A 26,043-nucleotide genomic window follows, 5' to 3' on the forward strand; every position below is an offset into this window, starting at 1 on the left:
TGTTATGGGTTTGTTTTGTAGATCCTTTTCTTCTCTTTTGTTTCCCACTTTGAGAATTTCCTCTAGCATTTGTTGTAGCGCTGGTTTGGTGGTGCTGAATTCTCTTAGCTTTTGCTTGTCTGTAAAGCTTTTGCTTTCTCTTTTGAATCTGAATGAGATCCTCCTGGGTAGAGTAATCTTGGTTGACTCTGTACTTCCTGGACCTGGGTGTCTATTTCCTTTCCCGTGTTAGGGAAGTTTTCAACTATAATCTCTTCAAATATTTTCCCAGCTCCTTTCTCTCTCCCTTCTCCTTCTGGGACTCCTATAATGCGAATGTTAGGATTCTTAACCACTGTGCCACCAGGGAAGCCCAGGATTGTAGTTCTTTTTGCTTCTGCTCAGTCATATCTTTTAATTGAGGTGGAGACCATAGCAATTTGCCCTAGCCTGCTTTCCCTCCTGTCTTCTATCACTTCACGTGTGCACCAGCCCAACTGGGCTACGTAAGCTGCTCCTTTGTCCTGACCCCACGCCCATAATTTTTCACATTGTTTCCTTCCTGAAATGCACACTCTTCCTTCCCCCTCCTTCATCTATAAAAACCCTACCTCTAATTCAGCACACCTGAAATATTGGTGTTTCTCTCCCATTTCCTCAAAAAAAAGTCCCAATTGATCAAACTAGTACACAATAGCCAGGAGAGCCAGACTCTAATGGACCAGCATCCTCAGGGGTCTCTGTGGGACCTGCCCATAGATTTAAGGGAAAAAAGGCAATGAACCCCCCACCTTTATTCTTTCCACTACCTACTTCTCCATCACCAATACTTAGTAAAATCCAAAATATCTTTAAATGACTACATGTCAAAAAGTTAAGTGTTATGTGGGAGGGAATTCAATGAAAACTTTTAAACCATTAAAAAAAAACAAACCCACTCCTTTCTCCAAAAAAAGTCCAGAATATCTATTGATAATTTAAAAGGCACAGCAAAGATTTTGACCCTATTAAACTTCCTTAGACAATGACTTATTTTAGGCATTAGAAAATTTTTGTTTCAAAGGACAACTATTTTTATCAACAACATGAGTCACTCTTTCTTACCATTTATTTTATCTGCCTCCCACTTTCTCCCTTACACACTCATACAGTTGGAATATTACACAGTTTCCCAATTCTCTTTTATTCTGGTCAAATTTTGGTTAGAATTTAATGTTAAGTGTAAGTATGCCATAAGTATTTTTATATTTGTTTTAATTTTTCATGTCATTAGAATATGTTGAAGAAACAACAATGGGAAACGGGTTTATGCTGAAGAATAGCTTTGCATGGGTACTAATAAATACCCCACAAATGAATTTCTAATTTTAATTTGTTGTTAATCATCAGTGTTATTGGACAAAGATACTAGTGGCACACTAATTTTAGGTCTCTTAAAACTAAATCTTTGCTTAGTCTACTGAGCTGCTTTGTTAGTGGTCCAAGAAAATCCATATTTAGTGGGAATTTGAATACTTGCATTTAACTCTTTACACAGTGGGTTACAAAACTATCTTGACATTAGTGAAATTACACAGTCCCCACACTCAAGCCCCAGTGATACCATGTCTGGCCAAGAGCTGTATTGGGAGAGGAGAGCAAAGAGAATGAGGCCACACTCTGAGCTTAATAGTAAGACAAATCAGTTACACTTCACCCCACTGAGTCTTTCTTTTCTTGCAAATGAAAGCATGCTCTGTATCCAAACTCTACCTTCCCTATACCCTAGTTTATGGATCCTCAACCTTTCCAAAGTGGAGAGTCCAGTGTCTGACCCCTGTTTTAAATGAGATAATGTATGACAAGTACTTGGTCACTAGTATATCACTGAGACCCAGAAAGTGGCAACACTTATTCCTATTATTTACCCTGAGGGTTCTATGAATCCCTCTGAGGCCCTGAAAATGGATGTTGTTTGAGGTCTCATGCCACTGAAAATTGATCAGTCTGTCTTCCTTTTCACCTTGTACTTCACCCTCATTGCACTTGTCATGATTTTAATGCCAACTATCTCTGAAGCTTGGGAAATCCAGATATCTGCATGGCTAGGAAATCATAGCTTGGACCTAGTCCCTTAAAATCTGCCTCCTTTGCTAAACTTTAAGTTCCATTTAGGGCTGGGACCCTTTGGCCTTGCTCCCTCATTGATTCCTAGTCCCAAGGAATAGTTCTGGCACATAGTAGGCACTCAGCATTAATACAGGCTCCTGATCCAGGCCCTGTCTTCTCAGTCCTCTGATTTCTGCTATAAATACAGCTGTTCTCATGGAATTAATACCACTTGACTCATTCTCCTCTAGGTCATGGAAGGCCTTTCATTGTGGGACAGTGGTTTGGCTAAGACTGAGTTTCCCTCCTACACGGTACCGCATGGGAGACACTGGAGGGCCTGCTCTTTTGTGTGCTCAAAAAGCACATTCTTTGCACATAGGGGATAGTCAAGCTGCTTAGGTAGCACAGAACCCTCTGGAATGAGGAAGTTCTGTAAACAACCATCTCATCTCACAGTGTTCAGTAAACATCTGCAAACATTAACAGCTACTAGTTAGTGTCTTGAAATGCATTGTGTAGTCTGGGCTTATTTTTACTTTTTTTAAGTAATGGAGAGCTTCTAGGATCATTTTAATTGACTTTTCCATTTTTCATCTGTACCTAACCACAGGCAAAAGGGAGCCAACAGTCCCTTTATGAAACATTTGTTGCCAAATACCACTGGGTCTTTTTGATTATATGGTGCACACCCATTGTAAATTATGCTGATTGTTATGCCTAATAGAGGAACAAGACTCTGGCTCTGAAGCTTGGGAAAACCCTATTTTCAGAACAGACAGGAAACCACAGCCTGGGCTTTGATTGATGTTGAACTTTATTCTCACCTTCCTGTCCCCCTTCCTCACCTTCTACTCCCCCACCTTCAAACACACCTTGAGCATAAGTGATAGAGCTTCAGTAAAAGTGGGAAGCTATTTTCCCAGTAGTCATTTGGAAATCATAAAATCTAGAAGTGGGAAATGATGTAGAGTTCTATTATTTCATCCAGTTCCTTCATTTAACAGAGAAAGAAAGTGGAGCCCGGAATGGGTATGTGATGAGGCAGAACGAGGACCAGAATCCTGAGGGCCGAGTTAGAATTCTCCAGACAAAGCCTGAATAAGGGGCCACCCCTGATCTGGATTTACTGTACACCTTTAGGCTCATGTGGAGCAGAATCGACACTGAGAAATAAGTTAATGGTTCTTTTGTATACTTTGATCTAAAAGCTTCCCAACCTCTAAGGCATATTTTAAAAGTAGAAGTAAAGAGAGAGAAAGAGGTGATAGGTACTTAATTTAGATGTTGGATGTAGCTTCTTAGTTGTACCAGAATTCCTCTTGATTTTATTCAGCTAAGTGAAGACCAAATTACCATCATGGGTGATTTTTATGAAGGGTTGAATGACTTAATTAGCTTGGCTTTTATAGTAGCCTGAAGAGATCCATCCCCACTGACTCCTGTGTTTCGACAAAGCTCAAACACTGTTATAGATCAAAGGGAAGATGACATGATATCTGGACATATCAAGAGTGCTACACTGAAAGCCTCCTGTAAATGGGTAATTGAGGAGCTGTTTCCAGGCTGGACTCCTGACCTCAGAGGCTGTAACATCAAGGACAGAGATAACCACAGTCCGGAGTGTCTGAGCCCTGGCTGCTGGGAGAAACGGATCCTCATCCACACACTCCTGAGTATATGATCGTCCTGGCAACAATTCAGAATATCAACTAACTGCCATGCCTCTTGTAAACGTGTCCTTCAGAAAGGAGCCTTCCTTCATGCCAAAGTCTTTATTGCTTTCAAAGTCTCAGGCTTCCTTCAAAATCAACATTCTCCTTATTTATTATTGACATTAATATCAACCACACCAAAGCTATCAAAGCCAAAGTTGTTAATCTTGCTAACGCTAATTTAAGCCGATATTGGTTACAAATAATGTTTCATCTAATATTGTGTGTAGTTGAACTCAAAGCTGATGACCTTGGTTAAAATATCAGCTGTGGGGCTTCCCTGGTGGCGCAGTGGTTGGGAGACCGCCTGCCGATGCAGCGGACGTGTGTTCGTGCCCCGGTCCCGGAGGGTCCCCCGTGCCGCGGAGCGGCTGCGCCCGTGGGCCATGGCCGCTGGGCCTGTGCATCCGGAGCCTGTTGCTCCGCGGCGGGAGAGGCCACAGCGGTGAGAGGCCCGTGTACCGCAAAAAAAAAAAAAAAAAAAATCAGCTGTGGACCTTAGAAATGACACCGTTTTTCAGTCTCCTTATAAAATGAGAATAATAACACCTATTCTGTGAGGCTTTTGCTTCTTAATGATTTCATTGGTAATGTATTCATCGCAGGAAACAATTTTTGTAGAGCAATGTACATTATGTTTTAAGAAATAGAAGCAAAATTAGGTGCAATGGCAATTAAACTTACAATTTCAAAATTTAAACTAGAATTAGTCATTTGAGAAACTTACCCTTTACCCATATTTAAAATTTATAGTTTCTAATCAGAAGAAACTAAAATTTTTTTCTTTTGAAAAAAATCTCAAGACTCTAAAGGAGTTCTAAAAGGCTGACTCTTCACACATAGTGCTCTTGAAGTAATCAAAGAAACAATATGTTTATTTTTTAGGTGACTAGATAGATGTTCATGTAAAAATTTCAAGTAGTTCCAACCCTATGAATTCTAAATTCTTGGGATTATTTATTACTTTGGCTCCTTTCATTAAAATTTACTAAGTTTTATTTTAATCATTATCAGGATTTTTCCAGGGGGACCTGAGACTTGTAAACATCTCACAATCATGCTTAAATGCTACGTGAATGGATTATGTAAAAACTTGTAGAAGAATCAGTTTTTCTTGAAATTTTCCTAGGGGGAAAGGCTATGAAGAAAGAATTTTATCAAGTGCTAAGAGAGAATACATATTCAGACCTTCTCTGTACATAAAAGGTTTGCTCTGAAATCTTAAGAAATCATCAAAAAAAGGACATTCAGATCTGTTGTTATTTAAAGATTTTGTAGGAAAATCATAAATGTCTCATTTCTGTAGCACTTAAGTTTTGCCCTCCAAAAAGACCAAACAGATTTGTTACAGAGAGTCACACAGCAATTTGTGAATCTTTGAACATGTCTGTTTAATGGAGAAAATAGTAGAACATTCACGGATGTACAATGGTGCTATCTATTAAATCAATGGATTTTACAAAGTAGGCACAGGAACCTTTCTGGTTTCAGCTCGTAGAGGTCAAGGTCTCCACCACAATTCTGATATAGAACCTAATATACAAAGAGAAGCTTTCACAGCTTGCTTCAGTGTGGCTTCCTGGTCTACCAAGCAGCCTCTGCTACCAGGTTCATAGCCCACATCAGATCTGAAGGGCACAGATGCAGGTCTACTTGGAGTCTAATGGATAGTGTGTCCTCTCTTGTGAGAGAAAGGGAATGTTGGTCAACCTGTCAAAAAATTTCTTCCCAGATTTGAAAGACAAAGATTTTCCTCCTGAACAGAATATATGTCAATTACAGAATATATCAGGACTGCATCTCAGTCCTCTAAGCCCGCTGGTTAGTTTTCAATTTCCTACCTTTAAAAAAGATAGAATAGGAGAAGAAAGAGGAGAAGAGTCAAGAGAGTGTAAAAAAACCTCAAAATCACAGTATAGTTTTTCTTTTTTTTTTTAAATTAGGAAACATATGACACTGTGTAAAGAGGCCTTATGTACAATTACTCACTCTCATTATCTCTAGTAAGAGTACTATTTTGCAATAAGAGAAACTCAAGTATTCAGGGACAAACAGATTCAAGGTCACATAGCATTGGATGCATGATGCAAGATACTGGAATGGCATTCCAATGATGGTGACATTTCCAGTTATCTCTGTGCAATGTATAACTGGTTTCTTCAGGCCTCAGCAGCCTGGTACATAAAATGGAGACACATTACACAGGGTTGCCAGATAAACTACAGGACATCCAGTTACATTTGAGTTTCAGATAAACAACAAATAATTTTTAATATAAGGGTGTCCATGCAATATTTGGGATATACTGATGCTAAAAAATTAATTGTTTATTTGAAATTCAAATTTAATGGGATGTCTTGCATTTTTATTTTCTAAATTACCACATTAGATGTAAATAATTGTATTTCTTTGGTTCTGTTTTCGTCAGTTATTGAAGAATCTCTAATCTCTCTTTAAAAAAATTGGAAGAACAATCCATAGAGAAAGAACAGTCTTTTCAACAAATGGTACAAATAAAAAAATAAATACCCCAAATTTAAAGATGGGCAAAAGATTTGAATAGACATTTCACCAAAAGTATATATACAAATGACCATAATCCCATTGAAAAGATGCTCAACATCATTAGCTGTTTGGGAGATGCAAACCAAAACCACAATGAGATATTACTTCACACAACTAGGATGCCTAAAATAAATGACAGATGATAGCAAATGTTCATAGGATGTAGAAACTTGGAGCTGTTATTCTTGGCTAGTGATAATATGAAATGGTGCAGCCACCTTGGAAAACTTTCCCCTCAAAATGTTGAACGTATATTTACCATTTTGCAATTCCACTCATAGATATATATCCAGAGAATTGAAAACATGTTTGCACAGAAACTTGTACATGAAACTTGTACAACATTATTTATAATAGCCCCAAAGTTGAAGCATCTGATATGGTCATCAACTGATGAATAAACAAAATATGGCATATCCATACATATTGCCATGTTATATGGCAATAAGAAAGAGTGAAGTATTGATATACACTGCAATGTGGATGAGCCTTAAAAACATCATGTTAAGTGAAAGAAGCATGTGATAGAAGATCACACATGTGTGATCCATTTATATAAAAGACAGAATGTATATTAGAGGTTTCCAGGGGATGGGGATAGGAGAAATGACTGCAAATGACATGAGATTCCTTTCGGGGTGATAGAAATGTTCTCAAGTGAGATAGTGATAAGAGTTGCACATCTCTATGATTATATTAAAAACCAATGAATTGTATATTTTTAAAGGGTAAATTGTATGATATGTGACATATATCATAATGTTATATATGTTATAAAATATATATGAATGTGCTTTTTTTTTGCAAAGAGAAACACAAAGTGAATAAACCAAAAACTAATGAAATTGTAAAGCACAGACAGTGAGAGGGAATCCTCATTCCCTCTAAAAGGGATAAGAAAGAGAATGAGACTTCTCTAACTTTTAAATAATGATTTTACTTTGACCATGCTAATGTTTTATATATTCAAAAATAAAATTAAATAATAAAGGTAGGAAAATATGAAAATTGACTACAAAGAGAAACAAATGAACCTAATTATATCAATCTGATAATTAAAATATTCAGAAGAAAATAGGAACTGATCCAAACAACTACTCTGACAATGGATATAGAACAAGACGAATTGCAAAAAACTGATGCCCAGGAGCACCAATATCTTCACCGTGGGAGAAGGGATATATTAGGTTGAACCATTTGAAATTGCTGATATTAATAGTTCTTAACCCCCCAAAAGGAAATTTTATTTTCTTTCTTTTTTATTTTTTAAGATTTTTATTGGAGTATAGTTGATTTACAATGTTGTGTTAGTTTCAGGTGTACAACAAAGTGAATCAGTTATACATATACATATATTCACTTTTTTTTTTAGATTCTTTTCCCTTATAGGCCATTACAGAGTGCTGAGTAGAGTTCCCTGTGCTATACAGCAGGTTCTTATTAGTTATCTATTTTATATACAGTAATATGTATATATATGTCAGTCCCAATCTCCCAATTTATCCCTCCCCCACTTATCCCCTGATAACCATAAGTTTTACGCCACCAGGGAAGCCCTGTAAGTTTGTTTTTTATATCTGTGACTCTACTTCTGTTTTGTAAGTTTGTTTGTACCCATTTTTTTTAGATTCCCCATATAAGCGATATCATGATATTTGCCTTTCTGTGTCTGACTTACTTCACTCAGTATGATAATCTCTAGGTCTATCCATGTTGCTGCAAATGGCATTATTCACCATCAGAAAATCTACAAACAATAAATGCTGGGGAGGGTGTAGAGAAAAGGGAACCCTCCTACATAGTTGGTGGGAATGTAACTTGGTACAGCCACTATGGAGAACAGTATGGAGGCTCCTTAAAAAACTAAGAATAGAACTACCATATGACCTAACAATCCCATTCCTGGGCATATACCTGGAGAAAACCATAATTCAAAAATATACATGCACCCCAATGTTCATTGCAGCACTATTTACAATAGCCAGGACGTGGAAACAACCTAAATGTCCATCAACAGAGGAATGGATAAAGAAGATGTGGTACACATACACAATGGAATACTACTCAGCCATAGAAAAGAATGAAATAATGTCGTTTGCAGCAACATGGATGGACCTAGAGATTGATATACTGAGTGAAGTAAGTCAGATCAAAAGGAAATTTTATATTATTCAGTCTAATACAAATATGAATTGAGGAAAAGGGAGGAAGAACCCTGTGTTATTGAATTGGAATTAGTATGACATAATGTTTTTTTTAAATCATGCTTTCTAACTCTGTTCACTGGATGGGTTTAGAATCAATGGCTCTCCAGTAAGCACACATAAGCTTTGGTTTCTAAATACCATTTCCTTCTACCAAACAAAAACAAAAACAAAAAACTTAGAGAAATCACCATTCTAGATCTGGCAGAGGAAAATTTCCATGCTCACATGCAGCATCTTGCAGTGCCAGAAAGTAAGGAAATCCTCACAGACTCATTGGGATATGCCAAAAGGACATAGGAGCCAACTTGAAGGGGCTCCCACTGGCCAAATGTGGGACAATTTGAACACCAAAAAAGAATGATGACAGTAATGGATCATTACACATTGAATTAAAATAATACAATGAAAGGATGATTTGACGGGGACAGGAGAGATAAACTCTTTTTTATAGAAGAATACCAGTTAATAAAAGTAGAAAGAATGACAGTTAGGAAATCATCACGTTGCAACCACCATTGTAATAATTAACTTAAACCAGGATCATCAGTGGATGCCAGAACCAGAGGGTGAAAATTTGTTGGGTGTGCTGAAAAGAGTTAACACAGTAGGCCTAAGATTATTATCCTTAGAAAGGCCTGCTTGGCCCTTGGCTGGCATCTGGGAACTTGGACTTCAGGAGGGTTCCCATCATTCCCAGAATGTGTAGGCTCACTGTGCCTACACTGTTTTTATAACAATGTGTTGAACACCTGCTTTCCTTTTGGGACTCTTGAATTTTGGTATATGCTATGCAGAGGGTGCCTACATGACCAGCCTTCAATAAAAACCTTGTGCACTGAGTCTTTAAGGAGTGTCACCTGGTAACAACATTTTGCATGTGTTGTCACAACTTGTTGCTGGGAGAAGACCCTTGGAAGCTTGTGTCACTTTCCTTAGGACTTTGCCCCATGCACCTTCCCCCTTTGCTGATTTGGCTTGGTATATTTTTGCAGAATCTAGTGAGTCCTCCTAGCAAAATAGCAAAACTGGAGGTAATTTTGTGGATCCCTGACACATTGGGGAATAAGATATTCACAGAATCTCAAAACATCACCAAACAGATTATTTCCTAATTACAAAGGGAACATGGTATCTTAAAAATCGAGAAATCTGGCAAACATAATCTTAACCAAGTAAACAAAATCACCAACAATGGGACAGACTTACATCATGTGCCTCATAATATGACACAGTACTCTTGCCAAACATATTTAACCTGAATCTAATAGTGAGGAAATAAACAGACAAATCCAAATTGAGGGACATTCTACAAAACGCCTGTTCTGTATTCTTCAAAAAATGTTAAAGTCGTGAAAGACGAAGAAAGGCTGAAGAACTTTTTCCAGATTAAAGAAGACTAAAGAGATAAGAAAACTAAGTGTTCAGCTATAAAGGACATTACTGGGATAACTTGAATGTGGGGAAATTTGAATGTGCAATGTTTATTAAATAAAAATATTGTAACAATGTTAAATTTAATTTTGTGTGTGTGATAATTATATTATGGTTACATACAGGAAGGGTTTTCTTTTTAAGAGGTACAGTATCTAGGAGTGATGTATCATGATGTCAGTAACTTCCATATATATATACAGAGAGGGAGGGAGGGCAGGGATGGGGGAGAGGAGAGAGAAAGCAACTATGGCAGAATGACAACAATTGGTGAATTTAAGTAAAGAGTAGCTGTGCATTAATTGTATTATTTTTGCAACTTTTCTATAGGTTTGAACACGTTTTTTTTCAATAAAAAGTTGTGAAGTTGTGGGGTTGGGAGAGAGGGGATAAATAAAGTTCCCTGAAGAGAAGCCTTCTTTATTCTTTATAGTCTGAATAGTGGTCCAGACATATGTCATAACAGTTTCCCTGAGTTTTCTGTAAGATCAAAAAGTGATAAACTTTTGAAAAAATTTTAGTACTATTACTTTTCTGTATCACCCCCCCCACCTTTCTGGAATTCAAATTCTATATACATCAGGCAGTTCGATGTTATTTCACAGCTCACAGATGCTCTATTTTTTTTCCCCAGCTTTTAAATTTCATTTTGGATAGATTCTACTGCTTTGTCTTCAAGTTCACTGATCATATCTTCTGCAGTGTCTAATTTCTTAATTTGATTGAGTATATCTTTGCATCTTAGATATTTATTTTTCCATGTCTATGATATTGATCTGGGTCTTATATCTTCCATTTACATCCTATCATTCTCATACTTTCCCCTAATTTTTGAAACCATGGAGTATATTTATAATAGCTGTTTTAACACTCTTGTGTATTAAGTCTATCATCTGTGTCACTTTGGGTATGTTTCTATTGATATATCTCCTAGTTATATGTCTTTTATTTGATTTGCACCTAGTAATTTTTATTGGATGCCAGATGTTGTTAATTTTATAACAATGAGTGAAGCTTCATGAGGTTGGAAAAGGTGTAGTCCTTTAAAAATTATTATGCTTTGTTCTGGAATGCAGTTAAATCACTTGGGAATGGCTTGATCCTTTTGAGGCTTGCTGTAGAATTTGCCACTATTTTGTGGATTTGGAACAACTTTCAGTCTGAAGATCATTTGGCCCACTCCTGAGGCAATACGCTTCCAAGGACTCTACCAAATGCCCAGGTATAGGAGATCTTTCCTCTCTTTTCTCTCATCTAGAAAATGAACTATTCCAGGCTATGTATGAGCTTTAGCAATTTCTCCACCCGCTTCTTTCCAGTGTTTCTTTATTTAATCTTAGCAGTTTTCTTACACAAATGCATAGATCAGAACTCAATCAAAGACTCAAGGGAAACTTGGCAGTTCTCAGAAACTCTTTCCCTCTGTGCAGTTTCCTCCTCTCTGTTACTTTACTAGGAAAGCAAAACTAAACTCTGAACTCTGCTTCCTCAACTCAGGGAGCTATTCAGGCGATATGTAGGTTCTGTCTCCCTGTGCTGTGACCTGGGAATTCTCTCCAGGCAGTGAGCTGGGGCATTCATAGGGATTGCCTCATATATTTCTTTTGTCTAGGGATTATCCTCTATGGTACCTGTTGTGCGTCACCTAAAAAGGTTATTTCATATATTTTGTCTAGCTTTGTATTTGTTTAACGGGAGAGGGAAAATTTGGTTCCTGTTACTCCATAATGGCTGGAAATGGAAGTCTTTAGTGATATTATTTCTATTATAAAATGAGAAAATATTTATTTAAGAAAATGTGGAAATTACTTATGCATATGTAAATTAGGACAAAATGCCCATTGATCATTCACTAAACACATGAAATTTTGGTATATTTCATTCAGGTATTGTGTTTCCTATGACTAGCTGGCTTTATGTTAAACAAAAAAGCAACAGATAAATATGGCATTTAAAATACAACTTTAATACTTATTTTTTAGTTTAGCATTATTTCATAATCATTTACCTATGCTCTTTCTTAGAATCATTTATAAAGCCTGGACAAGATCCCAACATGTAGACATATATACTATAGATTATTTAACCTTCTCTCTGCAGATGGACATTTAGCTGGTTTCCAGTTTTTGTTATTATAAATAATATTTTTATACAGATATTTTTGTTTAAATTTGAATGATTTACTTAGGCAACATTGGAATTACTGGATATAAGTATTTTAAGGGACACAATTCATTTTTTCAAGTTGGTTTCCAAAGAGCTGTATCATTTAAAATATTCACCACTCAGTACAATTATGAAGTACTTACTCTGTGCCACTCATTGTGCAAGGTTCTGGTGATTTAAGGTGAACAAGACCCCAACTTTGAGTTCTAGATGCTTACAGGCTAGCTGTGGAGACCAATATGTTAATAGATAAGTGCTGCAAAGCATTATGGGGGTTCTGTATGCACATGAACAGGTTGCAATGAGTTGCTTTGGACAGAGAAATGTGTCTACTTTATTACCTTACAGAGGCTGATGTAAAGTAAGCATTTAATAAATAGTTGTTAGAAAGGAAGAAAGAAAGAAAGAAAGAAAGAAAGAAAGAAAGAAAGAAAGAAAGAAAGAAAGAAAGAAAGAAAGAAAGGAGAAAGGGAGAAAGTTAAAGAAGTGAATGTTATTTCCATTTAGGGACTTGTTCAGAAAAAGTGACTTAGAGAAACCTGTGATTTGTAGTTAGTGTATCACCAATTTGTTCACACATTCACTTAATAAATATTTTTTGGCAGTGTGCCAGGGACTGTGCTAAGTGCTAAGGATATTGTTGCTACTGTTCCTGTGGAATTTGCTGCCTGGCATGGAAGACAGTAAACAAGCAATTAAAATAATGGAGGACGTAGGGTAGTCCAAGAATATATAATAGGAATGAGTCACTTAATCTAGGGGTCAGTGGAGACTTGTGACAGTTAATGCATGACTTCAAGTGTAAGTAAAAGTTAGAAAAAAGGAGAAAGAGAAAAAGAGTTCCAGGTAGAGGCAGTCATATCATTCATCTACATGCAAATAAATGCTTTTCTAATGTTTCATGTGGTTTAAAGACAGTTTATTTGCTTAGATATTTTCACACTCCTCCTCCCATCAATGTGGTTTATATGGTTCTTGATTTTCTAAACCTTTTCTTTTATGAATAGTACGAAAGTAACTTCACCTGAGATCCTGTCCATATTCAAATGTAATGGGATCTTACTCCCAAGGGTTTTAATTGTGTTGCTTTAATACCATCCTGTGTGGTAAGCAATGTTGTGTCCTTTCTATAGCAGAGGAAACTGAGCCATAAGCCACAATGTGCAGGTAGACATCAAAGAGCCAGTCAGCCCAGGTCACGTGTCCTTCAGCCTGCCTGACTCCATCGTGGGACAATCCCAATATATCCACATTGCTGATTGAGATGACCACCAAAAAAGTATACATAGAATTTATATATATGGATGTAAACTCTATCTTTCTGGTTATTTAGAGATCACCTATGAACCAATGCTGTGGACAAGGGCCTAGAGGTTTTTTGTTTTTGTTTTTGTTTTTTTTGCTGTACGCGGGCCTCTCACTGCTGTGGCCTCTCCCGTTGCGGAGCACAGGCTCCGGACGCCCAGGCTCAGCGGCCATGGCTCACGGGCCCGGCCGCTCCGCGGCATGTGGGATCCTCCCGTACCGGGGCACGAACCCGCGTCCCACTGCATTGGCAGGCGGACTCTCAACCACTGTGCCACCAGGGAAGCCCTAGAGTTTTTTTTTTAATTGCACATTATTCTTTAAAATAATGTCTTCATTCATCTGGAACTGAGATGAAATGAAGTGTTCTAGAGAAGTGTATTTCCATTTTACTGAAATTGACCTCTTCTAGGCACAACACTTTTCACAAATGCAAATGTTCGTGAACATAAATAATTTTAAAATAAATTACACACTCTCAGAATTCTTAAACAGTGTTTCTAACCTCCATTTAACCTAACTCAGTCCATGAGCATTGACTGTTTTCTCTCATTTGTTTGTCACTGTTAATTTGTCTATGTATCTGGCTCTATGCTAGGAATTGGGAATAAATTAGTCAAAATCCCTAACAGATAGAAATTGTAAGCTTAGAAGGAAAAAAACTTACTGAACAACTAAGCTTAATACGTCCAATAATTATGCTGTGTTGAGGGAATTTGATGCAGCAGCTGTTCCATGTGAGTTCAGGAAGACGTCACAGATAAGACGATGAAAGTGGACCTTGATGGTAGGGGAGGAAGGTGGTGTTGGTGACGGTGTGGTGGTGGATGGCTGGAGGATATTTCTCGGGTTGAAAGGAGGAGGAAGAGCTTCACAGCCCATGAAGTGGCATGAAGAAAGCATAAGGTACGTTTAGAGAACTGGAAATGGGCCAGGGCATGAGCAGTGCAGTGGGACATGGCAGACATGGCTGTGGACGGGCAAACTGGGGTCAGCTCACCAAGGGCTTTGGGTGCCGTACCCAGGAGGGACAGCTGAGGTTTCTAACAGGGAGTGGTGTGATCTGCATTGGTTTTGATAAAGATTACTCAGGGAAAACCTGAAAAATGATGAATGGGATGGTGGGCAGACTAGAAACGGAGAAGTCAGGCATCTGTTAAAACAACACAAGGGGATAGGTGGTCCAGGGAGGAGAGGAGGAGGAGCTCAGTTATAGGTAACAATTCAAATAAGGTAGTAAATTATGGTTGAGAGGCAGATCTGAGCTGGGATGGAGGCCTTGCCCCTTACTGGCTGAAGGACTCCACTTCTCTGTGTTTCCATTTCCTTGTGTGTGAAATGGTGTTCTGAATACCTCACAGGATGGCTGTGGAAGTAAATGAGATAATAAATTAAGTACCTAACACTGAGCAGGCAGTTTGCAATTTAAGGATCTTTTCCTTGTCCTAAGAGACCCAAGGCATGAGAGCATCCATTTTAACACATTGGGTGGGTTTGGGGGGTCTTCTCTCGCTGTTAACTGTGTCTTTTTAGATGCCTTTGTTCAATAAATTTGCATTGAGCGTCTACTACATTCTAGGCAATGTCACTAGGCCTGGCCCTGTGGCTCCAGGATCCCCTGAGAATTGAGGACTTCTGTTTGCTGTGGGCTCAGAAATCAGAGGGCTCATTGTTTTGTTTGTGCAAATGAATGTGTGAGTGAACATAAAGTAAGTGAGGGCCTCAAGGCCTGTCCTATCATGTAATCACATAGAGAGACTTTATGCTTGGCTTTGGGACTTTATGCTGCTCAGAGCATTTTCCCCTGGACCGCTGGGTTCTCACACGTCTTTCAACTTACCAGAGGACCCCGTAGACATGGGAGACCTTGCTTCTGCACAGATGGTGGGACCATGCTGGGAGCACTGCTGAACATAGCAGAGGACAGTGGCTCACCCTGCACTGTTATCCTAAGAAGAAGAATGTCCTGCAAGCAGAAGGTATTGGGAGCTAGATTGTTAGTCAAAGAGCTGTGGAATCCACTCTTGGAGATGCCTGGAATAAGAGACGTTCTCCCAGGCTGGCTTACATACTGTAGCCATTTGTCATAAGAGAGAGGGATGGCCCACCCAATTCCCCTGCCCCTGCCCCCCTGTGAGTCCACGCCGTCTTCCGCCTTTGTGGGGAGACTGTAGCACGCATCTCCACAACGCATTACATCATCTCCCAAAGGCAAGGGCCACTCGTCAGTTTTTGCTGGCTAAGACCTCAGGGCAGGACTTGGTGTTCTTGATATAGAACATCTGTCTGGGGAGGCACAGTTGGGAAAGAATGAGGGATTTTCTGGGAGCCCGACTGGCTCACTGAGCAAAGGCCAGGAGGCATTTGGTGAAGTAGTGAGAAGGCTGTGATATGTAAACATGATGTGGGTGTGTTTCTCAGGAGTGACTGGGAGTCTACAGAAAGGGATCACAGGCCTCCCTTCTCCTCAGGCACAGAGAGCAAGAAGGAGCTTTATAACACATGTATGTTTATTTGTTTGATTCAGTGGATAAAGAGATATATATCTTACCCTGGAGATATGAATCAGTATACATGGATATCAACTTTTTCCCTTCACAGTTGCTATTTGTACAAAATCACTCTTTTTGTAGATAGTTCCCTCCCATCAAATGCCCCAATGTCCTGAATTCAGTTTATCTATGGAATATTTTCCCAAATACGCTGATAGCAACACAAAAAGTAAATAAGCCCCCTTTTGGCTATCTGTATTTCTGTGGAGATGGAGGAGTTGTATAACAGAGTACTATTCTCTAAAAGCAAAAAAAAAAAGGACATAGTATGAAACAGTATTTTCCAACTAACCTGGCTAATGATTTTGACAGAAGCTTGTAGGAAACAAGTCAGAGGATAAGAGCTAGAACTCAGAGGAAAAGGTTAATAAAGAACTTACTTGGGACTTCTCTGGTGGTCCAGCGGTAAAGAATCCTCCTTGCAATGCAGGAGACATGGGTTTGATCCCTGGTCAGGGAAATAAGATCCCACATGCCACGGGGCAAGTAAGCCCATGTGCCACAACTACTGAGTTCGTACGTCTCAACTAGAGCCTGCATGCCACAAACTACAGAGCCCAAGCGCTCTGTAACCCGCACACCACAACTAGACCCACACTCCCTGGAGCTGCGTGCCACAACTAGAGAAGAGAAAACCTGCTGCCACAACTAGAGAGAAGCCCACGCACCACAACAAAGAGCCCATGTCCTGCAACGAAAGATCCTGCATACCTCAACAAAGATCCCACGTTCCGCAACTAAGACCTGATGTGGCGAAAAATAATAATAATAAAGTAAATAAATAATAAATCTTAAAAAAAGAAAACTAACACATTACTATTAAAAAAACTTAAATGGCCATTTATCAGAAATTCTGTCCATTAGAGTTGGAAAATCTCTGGCTGTTGGTGCTCACTGGCTGGGAAAAGAGAATAGAGAGTACAAGGAAGGCAGTTGGAAAAGGTTCTTCTTCCCTCCCAGGACCTCCTGAGATAAGAGATAGAACTTATTTGAAGATATAGTGGATTTTTTTCCGTTAAGCTCCCCAACTACAAGGTAGACATGAAAAGTATATATGCTGCCTCTATATGCACAAAAGTGCATGTGAAGGGTGTGGTCACTCTAGGTGTCTCAGGACAGCTGACCACACCTAATCATCTTTCAAGAAGTGATTCAGATGAAAGCCCTTCTTCTGACTCCTCTCCTTGGCACCCACACCAGGTAGAATCTATCCCTTTGTGTCCCCACTTTACTCCATATATTCACACAACTTTTATCCCACCTATAATTCTGACTCCCATGTAATTCTGGTCGGGGATTGTCTGAGTTCTTTGTGTAACCATGCATCTAACACAGACCCTGCTACATAATCAAGGATGCAAGTTGAATAAATTAATTTATGTATATGCAATATACTCTCTCCATTTATACATTCATATACAAATAGAAAAGTATATCATATGTTAGAGATGTAAGGAAACATAAGCTGTACATGAGATATGTTTGTGCTTATGTTTTGAAAATAGAGTCAAAGACATACTTTAAATCATTGTTTCTCAAGAAAATATTATGATTCAACTAATATGGAATAGGTGTTTTATTTTGACACTCTCCTGATGATTCAAACGTGCTGCCAAGATTACAAATCACTGATTTAAGAGGAGAAAGTTTTATTTTGGGAAAGTCAAGTTTATCCATTTTTTTCTTTTATGATTAGAGATTTCTATATCTCAAAATATCTGCCTGCGCCAAAGCTGTAAAGATTTCCTCCTGTTATTTTTTTTCCTAGAAGTTTTATAGTTTGGCATTTACATTTAGGTCTATGATCCATTTCAAATTAATTTTTCTATATGATGTGAGGTTGGGGCCCATGCTCATTTACATACAATGATTTACATTCAATCAGTTCCATCCACTTGAAGTGTACAATGGGTTTTGACAAACTTATATACCCACGTAACCACCACCACCACAATCAAGATGCAGAACATTTCCATCAATATTCTCTCTTTCCATTGAATTACACAGGCACCTTTTTCAGAAGTCAATTGACCATATATGTGGATCCACTTTTGGACATACTATTATGTTCCATTAATCTACGTGTCCATTTTAGCACTAATGGTACATTATCTTGATTATATGAGTTTTACAGTAAGACTTGAAATCGGTCTTCAGATATTGTTGGGTTTTTTCCAAAATTGTTTTGGCTATTCTGTTTCTTTGAATTTCTGTATACATTTTATTTGATTTTTAAATTTAGTTATTTGTTTATTTATTTTTGGCTGCATTGGGTCTTTGTTGCTGCGTGCGGGCTTTCTCTAGTTGCCTCAAGCAGGGGTTACTCTTCATTGTGGTGTGTGGGCTTCTCACTGCAGTGGCTTCTCTTGTTGAGTAGCATGGGATGTAGGTTGGCGGGCTTCAGCAGTAGTGGCTTGCAGGCTCTAGAGCGCAGGCTCAGTAGTTGTGGCGCACGGGCTTAGTTGCTCCACGGCATGTGGGATCTTCCCAGACCAGGGCTCGAACCCGTGTCCCCTACATTAGCAGGCAGATTCTTAACCACTGCGCCACCAAGGAAGTCCCTGTATACATTTTAGAATCAGCTTGTATTATGGTTGGGGTTGCATTGAATTTATGAATCAAGTTCAGAAGAATTGATATCTTAATAATATTAAGTCTTCTTATCCATGAACATGATATATTTCTTCATTTATTTAGGTCTTCTTTAATTTATCTAAGTAACACTTGGTAGTTTTCAGTGCAAAAGTCTTCCCTGCCTTTCATTAAGTTTATTTTTAAGCATTTTATGGGTTTTTTGGGTACTATTATAAATGAAATTGACTTGTTTTAAATAAACTTTTTAGTTTGAGATAATTGCAAATTCACATGCAACAGTAAGAAATAATACAGAGAGATCCCATGTACCCTTTACCTAAGTTTCTCTTAATGGTAACATCTTGGAAAACTATAGTACAACATTACAATCAGGTTATTGACATAGATTCAGTCAAGACACAGAAGATGTCACCAAAGGATCCTTCAGGTTGCCCTTTTATAGCTGTACTGATTTCTCTTCTGTCTTTATCCACTCCTTAACCCCTGGCAGTAATTAATCTGTTCCCCATTTCTATAACTTTGTTATTTTAGGAATGTTATATAAATGGAAAATTAAGTATGTAACGTTTGGGGACTGGCTTTTTTTCACTCAGCATAATGCTTTAGAGATTCATTCAGGTTGTTGTATCAATAGTTTGTTCCTTTCATTACTGAGAAACATTCCATGGTATGAATTTAATGGTTTGTTTAACAATTCACTCATTGAGGAGCATCTGGGTTATTTCCAATTTGGGGCTATTACAAATAAAGCTGCTATAAACATTCATGTACAGGTTTTTGTGTGGACATAAGCCTTTATTTCTCTGGGATAAATGCTCAGGAGTGCAATTGCTGGGTTGTGTGTTTCAGTTTTTTTTTTTTAAACTGTCAATCTATTTTCCAGAGTGACCATTTTACATTTCCACCAGAAATGAATGAGTGATCCCCATTCTCTGCATTCTCACCAGCATTTGGTGTTTCACTTTTTAAACATTTTTATCCATTCTGATATGTGTATTAGTGATATCTCATTATAGTTTAATTTGCAGTTCTCTGTTGGCAAATGATGCCATCTGTATATCCTTTTCTGTGAAATGTCTCTTCATAGTTTTTGCCCATTTTCTACTTGGATTTGTTTGATTTTTTTAACTGCTGAATTTTGAGAATTTAAAAATATTTTCTAAATACTAGTCTTTTGTCAGATATGTGGTTTGCAAATTTTTTCTTCCAGTCTGTCACTTGTCTTTTCATCCTCTGAAGAGTCTTTCACAGAGCAAAATTTTTATATTTTGATATGATCTAACTTAATTTTTCTTTTATGGATCATATTTTTGGCGTCGAGTCTAAGAACTCTGCCTAGCCCTAGATCCCCAAGAGCTTCTCCTATTTTTTTCCTGAGTTGGTAGATTTATGTTTTGCTTTTAAGCCTGTGATTGAGATTGTGTTAATTTTCTGTCTAAGGTGAAGACTTAGGTCAAAGTTAATTTTTTTGCCTATGTCCAATTGTTCCAGCACCATTTATTGAAAAGCTATCTTTCCTCCATTGAATTGCTTTTGCACCTTTGTCAAAAATCAGTTGCGTACATTTGTGGGGATTAATTTGGGGGTTCTCTTTTCTGTCCCATTGATCTATGTGTCTATTCCTCCACTGATACCATAGTCTTTATTAGTATAACTATATAATAAGTCTTGAAATAGAGTGGACTGAATTCTCCCACTTTATTCTTCTCTTCAAAGTTATTTTAGCTCTTCTAATTCCTTTGCCCTCAATATAAATTTTATGATTTTAGGTCTTACATTGAAGTCTTTAATCCATTTTGAGTTAACTTTTGTATATAGTTAAGATAGTGATTAGCTTCATTCTTTTGCATGTGGCTGTCCAGTTTCCCTGACACTATTTATTGAATAAATTATTCTTTTCCCCATTTTATGGTCTTTGCTCCTTTGTCATAAATTACTTGGTCATATGTATGTGGGTTTATTTCTGAGCTGTCAATTCTGTTCCATTGATCTGTGTGTCTGTTTCTGTGCCAGTACCATACTGTTTTGATTACTATAGCTTTATAGTATAGTTTGAAATCAGGGAGCCTGATACCTACAGCTTTATTCTTCTTTCTCAAGGGTATTTTTGCTATTTGGGATCTTTGGTGGTTCCATACAAATTTTAAAATTATTTGTTCTAGTTCTATGACATATGCCATTGGGATTATGATAGAAATTGCATTGAATCTGAAGATTGCTTTGTGGAATATGAAAATTATAACAATATTAATTCTTCCAATCCATGAACATGGAATATCTTTCTATTTATTTCTGTCTTCTTTGATTTCTTTCCTTAATGTCTTACGGTTTTCTCTGTAAGGTCTTTCCTCTCATTGATTAAATTTATTCCTAGGTATTTTATTCTTTTTGATGCAATTGTAAATGGGAGTTTTTTCTTAATTTCTCTGATAGTTTGTTATTAGTGTATAGAAATGCCACAGATTTCTGTATATTTATTTTGTATCCTGTGACTTTACTGAATTTATTAGTTCTATTCTTTTTTTTTTTTTTTTGGCGGTATGTGGGCCTCTCACTGTTGTGGCCTCTCCCATTGCGGAGCACAGGCTCTGGACGTGCAGGCTCAGTGGCCATGGCTCACGGGCCCAGCCGCTCCGCAGCACGTGAAATCTTCCTGGACCGGGGCATGAACCCGCGTCCCCTGCATCAGTAGGCAGACTCTCAACCACTGCACCACCAGGGGAGCCCTAATTATTAGCTCTATTCTTATAAATTTTGAAGTGAGGGCTTAGATGATTGATTTGAGACCTATCCTCTTTTATAATCATGTATTTAGTGCTATAAATTTCACTCTCGGCACTGCTTTAGGAGTGTCCCACAAATTTTATCATGTTGTATTTTTGTTTTCATTCAACTGAAAGTATTTTTTAATTTATCTTGAAACTTCCTCTTTGATCCATGGATTATTTAGTGTTATTTATATTAGCGTTTTTTAATTCCCAAGTGTTTGGACATTTTCCTGTTATCTTTCTGTTATTAATTAATAGCTTGATTCCATTGTGGTCAGAGAACACAGTCTTTATAATTTCAACTCTTCTAAATTTTTCGAGTTTTGTTTTATGCCCAAGGAATCATCTGTCTGTTACTTAGGGGCTTGAAAAGAATGTGTATTTTGCTGCTGGGTGGTATTCTATAAATGTCAATTAGATCCTGTTGTTTGATGGTGTTGTTGACTTCTTTTATATTCTTGCTAATTTTCTGTCTAGTTGTTCTATCAATTGTTGAGAGAGAAAGAAGTGTTAAAGTCTCCAACTATAACTGTGGACTTGTCTATTTCTCCTTTCTGTTTTATTGGTTTTTGCTTCACATATTTTGCAGCTCTGTTGTTTGGTGCACACACACTTAGGATTGCTATGTCTTCTTGATGAACTGATTCTTTCATCCTTGCATAATGCCCCTCTCTATCTCTGGTAATGTTCTTTGTTCTGAAGTCTACTTTATCTGATAGTAATATAGCCACTTCTGCTTTCCTTTGATTAGCATTTGCATGGTTTATCTTATTTCACTTTCAACCCCACTGTATCATTATATTTAAAATGAGTTTCTTGTAGACAGCATACAGTTGGGTTACATTTTAAAATTTGCTACACAGTAATCAATACCTAATACAGTTGACATAATATCAGTGTTTCCACCTTCCAAACCTAAAATAAAGCCACGTGACTCTGCAGAACAAGTAGGCGACTTTGGAGCATATGCTCAATATGTGAACTTCACTACAGAACATCTACCAAATCCCTCTGGATTCCTCTCTTAATAAAAGAAATACTTTCCCAAGGCCCCCTAAGACACATAATGAAAATATCTTAGGTATAACCTAGTTATCATAATGTAGACGGCTGGTCCAAGGGATCACAAACTCAGAACTTCAAGGAAGTTCTCAATGTTAGACTTTAGAGAGTTGTGGGGAGGAGTGGAAAGCTGGATGCAGTCTCTGTATATCTCAGTATTCTTCTTGCTCTGTATCTAAGTGTGGAGCCTTACTGCCTTTCAGGGAATCCTCATGTGAATGCTCCTTGGCTGATAAAAGTGTTCTATGTGGATCCCCTCCACCTCTCTCAGTGCTCTCTTTTCTCTTCCCCTCCGCAGTCCCTGCCTCTCTTCTTATTCCTGGGGTAAGTTTGCCTTTTATTCTTATGCCATGTGTCTTCCCACAACTTCTTCTTGCCATGAAAATATTCAAGCTTTCAGCATGGAATATGAGCCACTTTGTAGAATAAAGACTTACCATACCTGAGAGGTTGGAAGAAAGAACACAGGTTATTTTCACTTCAGGTAGAAAGATATTGTAATTTTTCTGATTTTCCTTTTAAGTTTCCACTAAAAAAATCAGATATCCTGCATGAATCACTTTTGGAACTTATTATATTTTTAAAAGTGTGTCTTTCTCCTTCCTGAATTTTCATTCCACCATCCAGAAATTTTCTGCAGATTTAGCCTTGGGAAAGGCCGTGCCCAACCTAGCGTTGACTTTTCGCAATTCCTGTTTTGTTTCCTTTGTTGCAGAAGGTAGAGGCAACAGCAATTCCATTTCACTTAGCTTCACTCTCTGTATTTGGTACCTCCTCTTACCCTATGCTCTTTGATAAGTTTTGTTAAACCATGCTAGATGTGCTTTGGCATTTCAGTCTACACAGTGGTTAAGTAACAATTAAAACTCCCATCTCCTGAAAAGGAGTTTTAATTGTCAAGAGGGGTATGAGACTGAGGACATGACATGAACTCCACCAACGTGGAGCTGCTGCAGAGAGAGACTGAGTTTAAGAGACTCAGTGTGAGCCCTGAAAGAGACCTCAGAAAGCCACAGCTCTTGAATTTGTAGCCGAGAGCTTGAAGCCTTGCCTGCCCTGAAAATGCCCCATCTTGCTCATTATACCCACTGGGTGTAAGCTCTAAATGACTGGACAAATTTTTACAATTCCAACCCTATTGAAGCTGCTGCCTGAGATGGAATTGTCCAGAGGCCCCAGAAGCAGGAGAGGCAGGGCAGCAACAGAGCAAGGCTGGGAGAGCTTCAAATTGACCTCCTGGCTCTGCTGCCCTCACAGCCCCTCAGCTTCATGCTCTCAGCTTGCTGTCAGTCTCCTTCCCTGAATCTTGAATCACATGGCCTTTGACTTTGTCTCTCTAGAACTCTAGTGTCCCACAGCTTGACCTGATTCCTCTTGTCTTCCCTAGAAATGGGACGTCCTCCTGGCTTGAACTCAACAAACTATACTGGACCCATCTCAGGTGCTGGCCCATCACCCACTTCCCACCTGGAGAAGGGGTTCTGGACTCAATATGACATCCCTCCCAGGGATATTGTGAGGCTAAAATGAGCTGAAAGGATGTTCTTAATGGTGGAGGGAGTGGTGGTAGAAGTAGTGGTTGTTTGTACTGAATAAAGAGTAACTGACCAGCAACCTTCAGGGGGAAAAGCCTTGGGCTCTCTAAATTCATTAGCTCAGAACCAGATACAAATTCTTTCTCCAGGCTTGTACTGCAGGAGACTAAATGTCCCAGGAAACCCAGCTCTAGCCACAGATCTGTGTCTATAGCTCTCTAGCAGTCATTAAAAATGTTTCTGCTTATTCGACAAGGCACATTTACTGGGGATTAGGAGAACTCATAAAACATTGCACTCTATTCAGAGTCTTATTCAGATAAACCCTCTGAAGCTTTGAAGTATCCACTTGCCAAGGATTTTTCATTACCCCTTATCCCCTTGGCAGAGGGCGTGTGTGTGTGTGTGTGTGTGTGTGTGTGTGTGTGTGTGTGTGTGCACATGCACTTTTTTTTTTTGAGGTCTTAGTAGATCTAAAGATCAACCCATACCACAGAGGTGGATGGGGGAATATTTTTATTTTTGGATCATCAATACAGGATATCCAAATATCCCATTTGTAGTCCCATCCCTTTCCAAGAGCATGGCGTGCTGGGAAGGACACTGGGTTGGGACTTAGAGAATTGGCCTGTAATAGCAGCTCCACCACTAACTGGTTACATGACCTTGGGCAAGTCACTCCAAGCCCTACATTCCTCATGTATAAAGTTAAGGAATAGACAGATGAGCTCTAGGCTTCCCTTCGAAAAGTTAAACCTCCACCTGTAACTGACTTGGTTTTTAGCTGAAGACTCAGTCACATGCAGTGTTTCCCTAACTCCCAGCAGCACCTGGGGGCTGCCTTTGGGGGATGATAGGGCATGAAAAGAAAATGACATATGATTCTTTTTCAACATGAGCCTTGGGATGTTATGCAGTCTTGTTTTTTGTGCTGTGGAGAGTGTGTGAGTAAGTGTGTCTGTATCTGGGTTCCCAAGTGTACATGAACATGAACTCAGAAGACATTTTTTAGAACTGAGAGTATGTTTGGAGGTCACCAAATCCTGTGCTTTTCAAACTCTTTGTAAGCAGTGGAGTCCTTTCCTCAGTGAAATTTTATGCAGACTCTGAACACGTACAAAGGATAAGAATAGAGCTCTGGCTATGGAAGCCCAGGACCCCCTCTCTCTCTAGGTTCTTCTCCTCCCACCCACCTCCCACCTGGACCTCAGATGCTCTCCGTAGAACCCAGAGCTTTGGATGCCCAGCTGAATAGTTCACAGGGGGGCAAACTGAGGCTCAGGGAAGCAGGGACTCACTCAGGCTCATACACCACCTGGTGGAAAAGCTGGGGCTTTTGAATGTCTATCCAGGGATCTTTGAACACATCGTGTTATAATCACCGTTATCATAAATGGTTAGGTACATAATTGCAAGTGTGCCAACACCCCGACAAAGAAGAACTCTCTGAGGATGGTGGGAGTTTTAAAACTCAGTGACAGTCAAAACAGCATCTATGTTAAGATTCAGGAAGCTCTGGGCTTATTCTCCTCTGGCTCAATACACGGATGACTCTTCCTGTGAAGACAAATATGACCTTATTTCTAAAGTGCTTTTTAAACTGAGCTATCAAAAAAGTCTTGTTTAAAAATTCATTTCATGTATAATTAAAGAAAAGAAATGGTTCAAGAAGAGGCAAAGGGAAATTTTTTCACTTGCTCGTTCAGGAAAATGTTCATGGAACCACAGCACCACTAGCAGAGTAAGCTCACAAAAGCGCACAGAGAAATGTGAGGACTCCTCAGTATGGCCCTGAATGTTTCTGGGAAAATCTGTGTTGGTAATCATGATCGTATAGCTCCAGGGTCCAACTCTAGATTGCAAAATATTTCCCCTTTTGGACTTCAACTCGACCATAATTCAACAGTGTGACAAGTCAGTAGGCAGTGGACCTTGAACACGAGTGACAGGTATCTTGAGCTTGGCCAGAGCTGCCCAGGAAGCTTAGTGGCAGATCAAGTAATCATATCCTATGGCCTTCCTCTCTCTTGGGTTTGCATCGTGCAACCCAAGCATATTTCATACAAAATCCTGTT

Source organism: Neophocaena asiaeorientalis, unplaced genomic scaffold, assembly GCF_003031525.2.
Source record: "Neophocaena asiaeorientalis asiaeorientalis breed wild unplaced genomic scaffold, Neophocaena_asiaeorientalis_V1.1 scaffold142, whole genome shotgun sequence".
Classification (NCBI taxonomy): domain Eukaryota; kingdom Metazoa; phylum Chordata; class Mammalia; order Artiodactyla; family Phocoenidae; genus Neophocaena; species Neophocaena asiaeorientalis.